The following is a 13,777-nucleotide window of genomic DNA, read 5'->3' on the forward strand; positions in this document are numbered from 1 at the left end:
AACCTATGTGGCACGAGAACCCGGTGTGCAGCCTTTTGAAAGAAATCTTTATTTCCAAATATCAACAAACATAGTATCAAAAGAAAAAATCTGAATCGCATACATATAGATAAGGCGTTAAAACTACACGAAAACTAGCGCCACCAAACTTGTGAGAGAATGGCAGAAAAGAAACATAGCGGGGGTGTTAGCACAAACATTTTTATTCTTAATAATTGCTGGTATGTCGTGTGATTTGTCTTTAAGTGTAACGATCTTTATTTTTTCTAATAATAAGTTATTTAGAAAAATCATATACTCATTTAAGAAATTATCAGTATTGGTAACTGTAATAGCTTGGTATCGGTCATCACTAACACAGTTGTCCAGTGCAAGAAACAGGGTAAGAGGAGGTCAAAAAACAGCCTTCACTACACTAATGGTTAAAAAGGGTAAACTTTTAAACTAGCTGTTGGAGAATTGGAATCTGCACAGTGAAGCTGTTGCTGCTAATATTAATACTTCTTCCACTTGGATTGCTGATCCACAAGCAGAAATGTTATTTTTGGACATAATTTGGAGTCCACTGTTGCAACTGGAAGCCAATGTGCGTATCAAGCTAGAGATTGCAGTGCAGTAGTATGAAGTCAGTCAGTGTAACTGCAGAACACCTCAGTATGATGCTCTCACATCCCAGCGGCAGTACTGACTCTCATGGCAGGAACTATGATCTACAGTTCAAGCAGATGACACCAACAGAACCAGCAGCAGGTTTGACAGGACCACGTTGTTTTACACCTCGACTTCAATGTAGTGGAAGGTCTGGATAATGGTCTGACGCACAATCAGCAGCAGCACCTTGATTAGCACTGACAGCCTGATGACAAGAGTGCTGTGACAGCAAAAGCTGTGGTGAGAGACTCTGTGAAAGAAAGACAGGGGGAGAGTGATGAGAAAGAGAGAGGAAGAAGTGGAAAAAGGCTGTAACAAGAATAGGTCCCATAACAAAGTCTTATATGGAAACATCTTAATCAATAAGAAAAAGTGAGAGTAGGGGTGATTGGGAGAAATGTTTATGTGGTAAATACAAACTTCCATTACAGCAGAAAACATAATCGATATGCCCTTTTATAGAGCCAGCTAGCAGACAGTGGGACATTCGCTGGTGCTTGATAATGTCACCAAAATTATTTTGCCCCTCCATCTCCCACGTTTTTTCCCCACAGCCCCTCTCCTCCTTTCCCCATCTCATACACCCTCGCCACGACAATATGTCATGCAATGGATATAATTGCAATAATGCAATTTGGTTTGGAGGCGGATTGGGAGAATAATTGGACTCAACCCCAACGAAGTGACAGGCTAATGATTTAGCATGGCCAGTGGCTATTGTGAGAAGCGAGCGCTTTCAACGCTACTGAGCTAATTTCCTCTGATGATGGTCTTAGCGCGTTGTCTTTGTGTCGGCACAGAGGAGCGCATGGCCATGAGGCGGACAGCTAGATGATGTAACCCACCCACCCAATGCCAAACAAACACATGTCTCTTGTCTGAGAGAAGCCACCCACTGTTCTCAGTTACTTCATGCACAAAATGGGCCTCATTTGAAGTAAAGATAAAGCAAAACCCGGAGCAAGACTAAGTCCAAAAAAAGACCTCATCTTTATTCACTTTCCCCAGACACATGAGCTCTGTGGGAAACCAAAGCGAGTAGCCAAGAGGAGGGAAAGCATTAGCATAGCCATCATAGCTAATTGCAAAGTGTTACGGTAAAGCAAGACCAGGACTTTAAATTACTGCAGCAATTGCAGTCAGTTGGGTATGAAGATGTGTGTGACTTTGATGTAGAAATTATTCTGATTTCGTACTATACAATATGCAAGTACAATGTTTGTGATGTTTTCTGATAAAAACAGGCAATATACAGTCAAAGCACCTGATGGTAGCTGTACAACTTTGTTCAAAGACAAATTTGCATTTGAATAGTGCGAGTGCCCATCACTTGCACAACAATAACAAGACAGCTGCAAGTTTTTTTACCGGTGACCGGTGTGGAGAAATGTCACATTTAGATACCTGGTCTGTTTGATGAGACAAGAATAAGACTTCAAGACATTTTCTCCTACTTCTGCAAAATACAGCTCAAGTGAAACAACCACAGATAAGCTTGTTTCTCAGTCTGCGGACATGATGTGAATGTGAAGTGGGCAAAGTCAAAAGAGCCTGTGAAACAGTGTGTGCTTGTGTCTGTGTTTGTGTGTATGTGTGTGTACTTGTGAAGTGCACGTATGTGTGTGTGTGTGTGTGTGTGTGTGTGTGTGTGTGTGTGTGTGTGTGTGTTTCTTGGCAGACTAAGGCTTGAAACCAGTCTGGTGAATTTATTTATATCACCTCGTTTTATGAGCCCTGCAGCTGGCGAGATGAAAGGGTTACCACAGTGTGTGTCTGTGGCATATGTATGTTTTGGTGTGTAGGAGTGGATTATTAATGACTTTCATCCAGGTAAAATGGGGAAATCTCGCACACTTATATGAGTTGTTTTCTGACATTTTGTGCCAGAGGCAGATGTTTTGCTATGACAGTGTTCTTCACTCTACCCTCTATCCTCTTCCTGTTTGTCTAATTTGTTGTTTTTTTTAAATGCAGTTTATCTTGCATGTTTCTTATTCTATCTTTTTGTTCTTTTATTTCTCTCTCTTTGCAGCCATCTGCTCTTTTGTTTTTCTCTGGCTATGTTGTTGTCATGCACTGGCATGATGGCTTAGGCTACCCACCATTTCACACAGAAAAGCATTACAAAAGGAGAACATACAGAGAGGTGTGGTGTATAACATATGTGCACCACAGAGGCTGAACAGGAATGGAGGCAGACAGAAAACACCATACTTGGCATGCACAGAATCACTAAGGCTGGGCGAGGTAGTGGCTAAAGGAAAGAGAAAAGCATTTATAAAGGTTAGCACAAGGAAAGCCCCCAACCCCCACCATCCACTCACTGCTTCTCAGCCAGAATCAATGCTCCAAAATCCCCCAAAGCCAGATCCTCTTACATCCTATCAATTATTCAACCTGCCTCTTTTGTACAACCACTCCTGTTTACAAGGACTGCCTGGCCAACTGTAAATGTTTGCGTGCCCGCTGAGCCCCCATCACCTCCCAACCACACGTTGATTACATAGTGATTTAGCTCTATTCTGCTATCCCCTGCCGCCCCCACACCACTCGCATCTGCGCTGACAGGGCATCTGTCAGGCTGGCACAGAGGCAGCAGTAGAGGCAGATAGCCCTGAGCTCTGAGGGCAAACAGCGTAGAGCGGGATGGGAGACGCCAGTCACCGCCTGTGGAGCTTGTTGTCTGGGCTGAGGTCTGGCTGAGGGCACGGCATCTGGCTGCCAGTCCCAGCAGATGTGCAGCTATGCTCAGGAGTCTCTGAAAATATGTGTCTGAATATCAGCCTGCTCTACAGTACCAGAAGGATAACTGGTGGACAGAAAACATAAACGCCATTTCCCATGACATGTTTTTCATTAATGAAGAGACAAGTTCCCCCCCTTCTTCTAGCAAGCCTTTGTAGTTCCTGTGTCTGAATGAATTTTCTCATCAGTCTTTCTGAAGAACGCTTCCTAAACATCTTCCTCAGGTTTTCCTATCCATATTCTAAGCCACACACACACACACACACACACACACATATACATACATACATACATACTGGATAGTAAACTTTGAGCACCCATTATTTTCCAAGTTCACCTATTTTTTTTTTTGCAACATATCCCACACTTTTGATAAATTCATATCGATTGATCTATGCTATTAAAATGTGAACCCCCTTTGTAATTTTAACAAATAATAATTCATTTGTTGGTGTATAGAAACCTACAGCTTCAATGTAAAATTTCCAGCGTGGTAGGCACATACTTTTTTTGACACATCTACAACCATCCTTATGTCATTATTCCAGCTTTTCACTGTAATTTCTCCTGTCTAAAACCTCTGTCAGCTCTGTCTGTGGCTGAATTAAACTGTAGACGGCAGCTTCATTATATTTTGTGGAGACCCTGACACCAAACACTACTATACTGATATACTTACCCTTAGGTTGTCTGTATGCTAGTTAGTTTGTGGTAATTTTAAGAAACTCAACTTGATTTAGGAAAATGCACCATACCCTGTGATTTTCACAGCTCATCGTGCGACCAGCCAGTGAGTTTGTTAAAGGCCACTAAAAACACAAATATTAAATAAACAACAACATGTAAAAGTGGTGAGCAAGTTATGTTCCAGGGCTGGATTTTGTGTAACTTGCGTTATTAGAAATGTTATTTTGAATGAGGTTTTCTTTCTTGGAAAAACCTAGAAGTTCCCGTTTTATGTCCAAGTCTGTTTTTTCTCCTCGTAGTTTTCTCCTTGAGCTTAGGTTAGGTAATGGTTAGGCATAGCAGAGCAGTTGGGGTTAGGGATAAGGTTAGGCTCAGGTTTAATAAGGGGAAACCCATATCGACAGGGAAACAGATTTTGATACATACTGGTTTTGGCTCTCTATTGGAGCTGTAGTTGTCGAAAGCTAGCAAAAGCTGGGAGGACAAGCATTAGTATACCCAGTAGCAGAAGAATCACAATATAAAAATGCAATGTTTTATGATTTAAAAATGACAAGTCACTCAAGTTTCACTATCCAGTATAGTAGTAGATATTGATTTAGCTTGCAATATGGACCGCAAACTACAGGAACATACAGTATGTTTCAGCTTTGTGGAAACATGCAGGAACAGGGGCTAGCTAGCAGAGGGGGCAGGAGTTTGGCCCTCAATTACACTACAAGTACCACAACGTCGTAAAACTTGTGAGGTCTCGGCTTGTAGTGATTTTAAAGTTGTTTCAGTGGGCCAGAGAAGCAGCGGAACTAATGGTTTCCGTGTGTTTGATCCTCCCTTGTTCTGTCTCATCACTCTTTCCATACCTCACCTGCCAGGGAAATTTATGAGGACACTGTTTCTCCACCCAATGTATCAGACAGGAGACATTTCTCATGCAAACAAACTATTAATTTGGTAAACAAGGAATGAGTAGCACATTTGGATAATTAATTATGAATAATACATGCATATTTATCTGTTGTTATTGGCTTAAACTCTGAAACTTACTAGTAGGCTATTTATCTACTTAGCATAAATGGTGGCTGTTTGTCTGACAGTAAAATTCATGTTTAAGTGTCATCTTAATTTTTCTCTGTTGTTGTGTTCTCACTTGTCAGGGAGGTCGCTACATGGTTGGCAGTTATACAGTGTGACCAGTGCTGGTATTTAACTAAACTGAACAAAATTATAAACGCAACACTTTTGTTGTTGCCCCCATTCATCATGAGCTAACCTAAAAGATCTAAGACTTTCTCTATGTACACAAAAGGCCTATTTCTCTCAAATATTGTTCACAAATCTGTCAAAATCTGTGTCAGTGAGCGCTTCTTTGCCGAGATAATCCATCCACCTCACAGGTGAGGCATATCAAGATGCTGATCAGACATCATGGGTATTGCACAGGTGTGCCTTAGGCTGGTCACAATAAAAGGTCACTCATTCATCAACATTGGCATGCTGACTGCAGGAATGTCCACCAGAGCTGTTCACCATGAAATGAATGTTAATTTCTCTACCATAAGCCGTCTCCAAAGACGTTTCAGAGAATTTGGCAGTACATCCAACCGGCCTCACAACCACGTGTAACTACACCAGCCCAGGACCTCCACATCCAGCATCTTCACCTCCACGATGGTCTGAGACCAGCCACCTGGACAGCTGCTGCAACAATCGGTTTGCATAACCAAAGAATTTCTGCACAAACTGTCAGGAACCATCTCAAGGAGGCTCTTCTGCATGCTCGTCGTCCTCATCGGGGTCTCAACCCCTCCTCTTCACACAGCCATTGAAGAGGAGTGGACTAACATTCTACAGGCCACAGTCAACAACCTGATCAACTCTATGTGAAGGAGATGTGTTGCACTGCGTAGTGTTGTAGTACTCGAGACCGTTCTCAAGATCACTTTTTGATGCTCTTGGTCTCATCTCTGACTCGACCGCATTTGTCTTCGGTCTCGGACATTGAGGACTCAGGATTTTATTTAAAGACCAATCAAAACCATAACAAATCAATCAATAAATTGTATGTAAAACTTATTGCTTAAAATGCAACCAATAATCTTATTACATGTGTGTCATGTAATGTAGGGAACTGGTCTTGGTCTTGTCTCTCGGTCTCGATAAACTCTACAACACTAGCACTGTGTGAGGCAGTAGTTAAACCAACCAGATTGTGAAATGGTCTCCGTCAGACAATCATATGGTCACTATCAAACTTCTGTTCAAAAATCTGTTCTCCTCCCTGCTGCTGTCAGCTGTCATTTCAGTGCAAAATCACTATGGCCCTCCTCAGCAGCGTAAGGCCATATCAGCGAGCCCGTGCAGGCTGTTATAATGGGCCCTTGGGCTCCACAGTTACGAAGCACATGCGCACACACACACACAGACAGTGTTTCAGGGCCGGTCCTGACAGTGTTGCAAGATTTGCCCAATGCCCAATCCTAAAAAGTCCACCACAGTGGTTGAGGTCATCTCTTCTCAATCCTCAGGAATTGTTAAAAAAAAGTTCAGCAGCATTATAGATGAACAGCCAAGTCAATAATTATGGTCCATAATGAAAAAGTGTGATCAGCCTCCACATAGCCTGTCAACCTCCATATCATAGCCTAAATTGGGAGACTAAACCTAACCTGGGTTCTTGGAATGTGTCCCCTCATAAACGGTGTGTCAACACAGATACTGTATTTTTGCTTTGTAGTAAATTTATGGGGTAAATTTCCTGAAATGCAAGAGCACTGGTATAGTTTCAAATGTGGAAGGGACAAATAAAGATGAGGGTCTGTGGGTCCACCACCAGGAAATTAAAAGCATTAAAGACTTCCTGCATTCTGGTGAATATTTCTGCACCAATTTATGGTTTATCTTCATCTATATAAAGGGAAATAATGTTCAGGTGTGGCCAGGTGACAATTGAAAATATTAAAATTTAATAGAATATAATGCAGTAAGGCTTTCAGGCATTCTGTAGCTATTGTTTTCTCCTGTAGATCAACTTTTCTAATTGAATAAAATCCCAGCTGAGTCAGCACAAATGCTTAGTCTTCCCTCCTCTTTTGAGTCTCCCTTCGGGGAAATAACCTCTTTAAATATGTGGGACCTTTTCACCTCAATGATAAATTAATTCATTTTAAATCAGTTAACTTTCTCCACGTGTGTGCTCTGACATGTCCAGAAAAAAGCCGCAATATTACAATCTTAATCATCAGTCATCATTTAGTGAGAATTCATATTTTTAATTCTACCTGGACTTTACTCTGCTGTGCATTACGTTATTGCTCCGCTGGAATATATTCTATCCCCTTTAGACCGTTTGACAGACACAGTTTGGGACAGCATGCTGCATGTAAAACCGAAACCAACCAAAGAGACTACTGATCAGGCAGAAATCTCACCACAAATCCACATGTTAACTTCAGCAGCTCCAATAAAGTGCAGCTCACAGTCCAAAACCGAGCCTATGCCACGCGGCGGCCCTGCCTTGTTTCTTTGTTGTGCACAGTTTAAGAACTGATGACATTAGATGCAGTAAATACTAGGGATGCACCGAATGTTCGGCCACCGGAATTAATCAGCCGAAAATAACAAAAATAGCACTTTTGGTGTTTGGCCTAATAAGTCAAAACACAGATTAAAATTTACCGAACACTTATGTTGACATGTCGGCAGTGTGGAAGCATTTTAAAATGTCCAAGAAAGACGCAAAAGTCGCCGTTTGCAGACACTGTTCTGCTGAATTGTCTACTAGCACATCCACACCATCTGTGGCTGACTTCTTAGAAAAGGCAACAAACGGTCTGACCCGCTTTGAGTGTTCCCCTTCGAGGGAACTCGAACTGCGTCGGTTACGACACTATGGGAACGCCTCTAGGCGTAGCAGGTCTGAACGTGAATGAAATCACTCCAATCCTATTGGTTTGTTGCTAGAACGGTAAGGTGTGACAGAATAACCGGGTATAATGCACACCTGTACACACTCATCATTAGCCTTTTTTCTATTCAGCAGGCGCTCTGTATGTTGTTTGAAGAAAGCTCCAGTCCTACAAGCAGTGTCTCTTACCTGAAGAAGAAGTCTACCAGCATGTCCGGCAACCAGATGTACAGAAGGTGTGTTTTTCCTTGCCCTCGGTACATCACGGATGGAGATTCTCATGAGATGTGTGTCTCATGTTTGGGGATGGAGCACGCCCGGGCAGCTCTCGAGGGGGCTGCCTGCGCCATGCGGGTACTGAGGTACAGCATGGCTCTCTTTTCCGAGGATGGCCGGATGTGTTCTCCCCGTGGCGCGGGCCCTGCGGCCGCTGGGGCGGCCCGGCGGCTTCACTCATGGGGTTCACAGCGTGATCTGTCGGAGGATTTCAGGACGGCTGAGGCTTTTTCCCGACCTTCATCCGCTGGCTCCGACGCTTCCTTTCCTCGTTCAGGAGCCCGTTTCTCGGCTTCTCCCGCTCGCGGTTTGGATACGGAGACGCTGCAGCAATCCGACTCCGAGGAGGCGGGCTTGCTCAGCGTAGTGGACGATGACTTCCGGGTGTCGGGGCGGCGTCATCAGGCGGCGCCCGACTATGACGTGCTGCTGGAGGTGGTGACTATAGCCGTGGCTAAGCTGAACATCAACTGGCCACAGGAGGAGCAGTGGTAAGCTTGATGAAAGGTTTCTTAAGCACCACACGCCACCTAGTGGACGATGACTTCCGGGTGTTGGGGCGGCGTCATCAGGTGGCGCCCGACTATGACGAGCTGCTGGAGGTGGTGACTATAGCCGTGGCTAAGCTGAACATCAACTGGCCACAGGAGGAGCAGTGGTAAGCTTGATGAAAGGTTTCTTAAGCACCACACGCCACCTCCACGCCGGTCTCTGCTATTCTTTCCCGATTTACATGATGAACTGAGTAAATCATGGGGCAGACCCTTCTCTACACGGCTTTCCAAACCCCGATCACTAAACTACAGTAATTCAGTCCCTTCCCTCTACGAGCTACTACCGAGAGGAGAGGAAGCAGAGTGTCGTTTCTCAGGGTCCCCCCTGAGGAGCTGGGGCAGCGAGGTGGCGCTCTCAACCTCAGCCTTCTGAGAGACGCGATCTGAGGACCGTCATCCAGTCCCGACGGAGCTCAGGGAAGAGGTCCTGAAGACCGGGGTAGGGGGAGTCTTTCTCTGCCATAGATTGGTTCGTCACGATAGATCTAAAGGATGCCTATTTCCACGTCTCCATCCGTCCTTCTCACAGGAAGTTCCTGAGGTTCGCCTTCGGGGGTGTGGCTTACCAGTATCGGGTTCTTCCATTCGGCCTGGCACTTTCCCCTCGCACATTCACCAAGTGTATGGATGCAGCACTGGCCCCGCTGAGGCTCCAGGGCATCCGGATTTTCAACTACATCGACGACTGGCTCATCCTAGCCCAGTCTCGAGAGTTGGCGGTTCGGCATCGAGATGTCGTTCTGGCTCATCTGCTGCGTTTAGGGCTGAGGCTCAACGCAAAGAAGAGTGTGCTGGCGCCCACCCAACGGACTACGTTCCTAGTGGTAGTATGGGATTCGACAACGATGCGGGCACAATTGTCTCCGGCACGTGTCGACACCATATTGGCTGCCGTGAAAGGGGTTAAGTTAGGCCACGCCATCACTATAAAACACTTTCAACGAGTGTTGGGTCTCCTGGCGGCTGCATCCAGCGTAATACCATCTGGACTGCTGCACATGAGACCCCTGCAGTGTTGGCTAAGGACCAAGGGTTTTTCCCCGAGGGGAAATCCTTTCCGTCTGATTTGGGTTACGCACAAGTGTCTTCGTTCCCTATCAGTTTGGAAGGAAACTTGGTTCCTGTCCCAGGGGCCCGTGCTGGGAGGGTCTTGTCGCCGGCTGGTCATTTCGACAGACGCCTCCCTCACGGGCTGGGGCGCGGTCATGGGCGGCCGCTTTGCAAGGGGATCCTGGCAGGTGCCGAGTCAGTCCGAGTGGCATATCAACTGTCTCAATATGTTGGCGGTGTTCCAGGCTCTAAGGAGTTTCCTGCCTGATCTCCAAGGACATCGCGTCCTGGTTTGTTCCGACAACACAGTGGTGGTGGCCTATCTGAATCACCAGGGCGGTCTGCGCTCGCGCCCTCTGTACAGACTGGCGCGTCAGATCCTCCTGTGGTCCCAGCAGAGGTTACTATCACTCAGGGCGATGTATCTCCCAGGGACGCAGAATCAGGGAGCAGACCTGCTGTCGAGGCAGGGGCTGAGGCCCGGGGAATGGAGACTCAGGGCCGGGTTCTTCACCCTTGCCCCGCCGTATGGTGACTGTGGGTCTGGCCCCTGAGGGGGCACAGTACCTAGAGGCAGGTCTAACAGCTGGAGCAGTCGAGACCCTCCTCCGCTCCAGGGCCCTTCGAACCCCTGGAGTCAGCTGAGGCTAAGCACTTGACCCTCAAGATGGCCTTTCTCCTTGCTATCACCTCTCCGAGGGGGATCTCCAAGCGCTTTCGGTTTCCCCGCAAAGCCTGGAGTTTGCCCCGGGGAATATTAGGGCTATCCTGCACCCTCGTCCAGGATACATCCCTAAAGTGCCTTCTTGTGCGGCAGGGTCCACAGTGCTGCAGGCATTTCATCCTACACCTGTGTGATGGGAGACTTCATCTGCTCTGCCCTGTCAGAGCACTGAGTATTTACACTCTGAGGTCCTCCCGTTGGAGGAAGGCTGACCAGCTGCTAGTGTATTTTGGGTCCCCCAGGGCTGGGCTCCCTGTGCCCAAACATACTATTAGCAACTGGATTGTTCAGACTACTTCCCTGGCCTTTCAGGTGCGCGGTTTGCCTTCACCTGTGAGGGCTCATTCTACCAGAGGCATGGCGGCCTCTCAAGCCCTCCTTTCCGGGGCCTCTTTGCAGGATGTTTGTGTAGCGGCTGGCTGGGCCACTCCGCACACATTCATTCGGTTTACAGTCTTGACCTTCCTTCGGCACCTGGCACTCGTGCGCTCTCCTCTTAGTCGTGCCACTTTTTTTGCACACTGGGGCAGGTGGGGTTTTCGGCACGTTTTAGTGGGTATCTCGTTCCCATAGTGTCGTAACCGACGCAGTTCGAGTTCCCTCAAAGGGGAACGTCTCGGGTAACGTATGTAACCCTGGTTCCCCGAGAAGGGGAACGAGACACTGCGTCGGCCCGCCGCACCTCTCTCCCCGCCTGAAGCGCCTGCTTCATAGTTTAAGCTAATGATGAGTGTGTAGAGGTGTGCTTTATACTCCTCCGGTTATTCCGTCACACCTTACCGTTCTAGCAACAAACCAATAGGATTGGAGTGATTTCATTCACGTTCAGACCTGCTACGCCTAGAGGCGTTCCCATAGTGTTGTAACCGACGCAGTGTCTCATTCCCCTTCTCGGGGAACCAGGGTTACATACGTAACCCAAGACGTTTCTGTCACTCGTTTCTGAGAAGGCAATTAAGCTAGCCACACCTTAATTTGGAGTGCACACGTATTCAAGCCTTTATGGTAACTGAAACGGACCTGTGCGAGCTGACAGGCAGGTTAGTGACTTTATCCTGTCAGTTTCTGTCTTTACAAAGACAAGTGTTGCAGTATGAGAGTCCTACCTGAAGAGAGGCTATGAAGTCTTCATGTTGCGCGATACGAGAACCACCTACAACATTTATCATATTGGGTCAGACTTATGGCTGCACGATTTTGAGAAAAAGTCATATTGCGACTATTGTGGACAATATCGCAATTTGCGACTGCGATTTGATTTTAATGGAACAAATGGTACTCTGAGTCTACTTGCTTAATTATCAAGGAAAATGCACAAAATACTGACATTTTGAAATGTGCATTCCTCATCTTTAACAAAGTTAAACAATGAACAATATTTATAACAATAACTAATAAAACAGATGTAAAACAGAACAAGGGGAACATGTTGCTCTACGGAGGAGGCAGCTAGAAGGAGCAAATATTGGCACACTGGCCTCCTGGCTCCGGCTCAGTGTACATCTGTCTAATACAGAGTCTCTATCCACAACCTGGAGGAGGAACTGTACATGAGTGTATTAAATAAAGAGTGTGATGTTTATATATTAAATACTACATTGATTATAATTTCATATGATAGTATGCTATTTTACCACTAGTTGAATATTATGTCCAGTTACAGCTGTTTCATTTCTGTGGGTTGTTTTTATTCATTAAATCCTTGTGCAGGAAAAAGACTCTACATTGGTCTAAGTATTAACTTGTCAGTGTCAAAGTCAGCCACCTGGCTGAACTCTTGGAACAGAGGCTTGGATCCAAAATGCAGACACAGAGCAGGTACTGGTGAGTATGTGAGGTTTATCGCAGCACGGTGAAACTTACAGGAGATGTGAGCAGTCCAAAAAAACAAACGGTTGAATAATCCAAGATGTCCAACAGAAAGTAAATCCAAAGTAAATCCACAAAAGCACGAGAAACACTGGAGTACATAGGCATGGAGAACACTAGGCTTGAACACATGAAAACAACAATGAACTGGCACAGAGTGAAGGGGCAAACCATTTAAATACAACAGGTGAGGGAGCAACTAACGAGACACAGGTGAATCCACTAAAGCATCCAGAGATAGCCTACACATGAAGCAAAGAAAAACAGTGACACATGAAGCAGACAAAAATACAAACTAAAACAAGAAGTAAAGCTCACATAATACACAAGGCATGAAATCACAAAATAAAACATAACACAGATGACTTCAGTGCATTGCTGACAAAACTTACTAAAACAAAGAACACAGACAGATCATCATAGGACATGAACTAAAGCACAGGACCAAGAACTGAGGCAAAGAACTAAAACGCAGGACTAAGAACTAAGATAAGAGACCAGACAGATACTAAGTAAACTTAAACATGCGAATGAACAAAAGAATAAACTAAACTACGAAACCCCACAACTAAAAGACTAAACACAGGGAAAAACAAGAACACAAAACCAAAGCACAAGTGAAACCCAGAAACTACATAAAAACATAGGAAACAACTGAAAAACAACCCAAACCCTCGACAGTCAATAATCATATTGTTCAACATTTAATGATCTGCTGTAGCTGGTCAAAGTTTTTTTAATGCTGGCATTTCTCTCGGTGCTGCCTGTGACGAGTCAGACCATGTTTTAAACGATTAGCAGTGGGCAGGGAGTGGGGTTACGGTAGGTTGTTGTCTTAAAAGTTACTCGAAGACTGCTCATGAATAATTTTTCTCATTGCATGTAGGCTTATCTGTTTTTAGGGGCACATGTGAGAGCTCAGTATGGGCTGAACTAATGAGTAAACTGCAGTGCACCCAGAGAAGAGAGCGTCATACACATCTTTTCTGTTTTATTAAATCACACACTTTTTGCGTTTATGTAATCGCACACGGCGACATCGCAATTGCAATTACATTAATTGTGCAGATTTAGTCTTAGTGTGAGGATACACATGTGACAACGTCTGGTTTTCAAAATAAGGTGTCTATACAGTATGGAAATAAGATTAATTGGATTTTATTCATGGAAAACATATTACATGTGTCCATTAAAAGTAAATGGACACATGTAATTTACTTTACTGGATCCTCTTGGGCCTTGGACCCATCCACCAATGTCACTACAAACAACTGAGTGCAGGGGAGGTGTCCACTCCAAATGATGCAGATATTTTCA

Source organism: Micropterus dolomieu, linkage group LG18 (assembly GCF_021292245.1).
Source record: "Micropterus dolomieu isolate WLL.071019.BEF.003 ecotype Adirondacks linkage group LG18, ASM2129224v1, whole genome shotgun sequence".
NCBI classification, from domain to species: Eukaryota; Metazoa; Chordata; class Actinopteri; order Centrarchiformes; family Centrarchidae; genus Micropterus; species Micropterus dolomieu.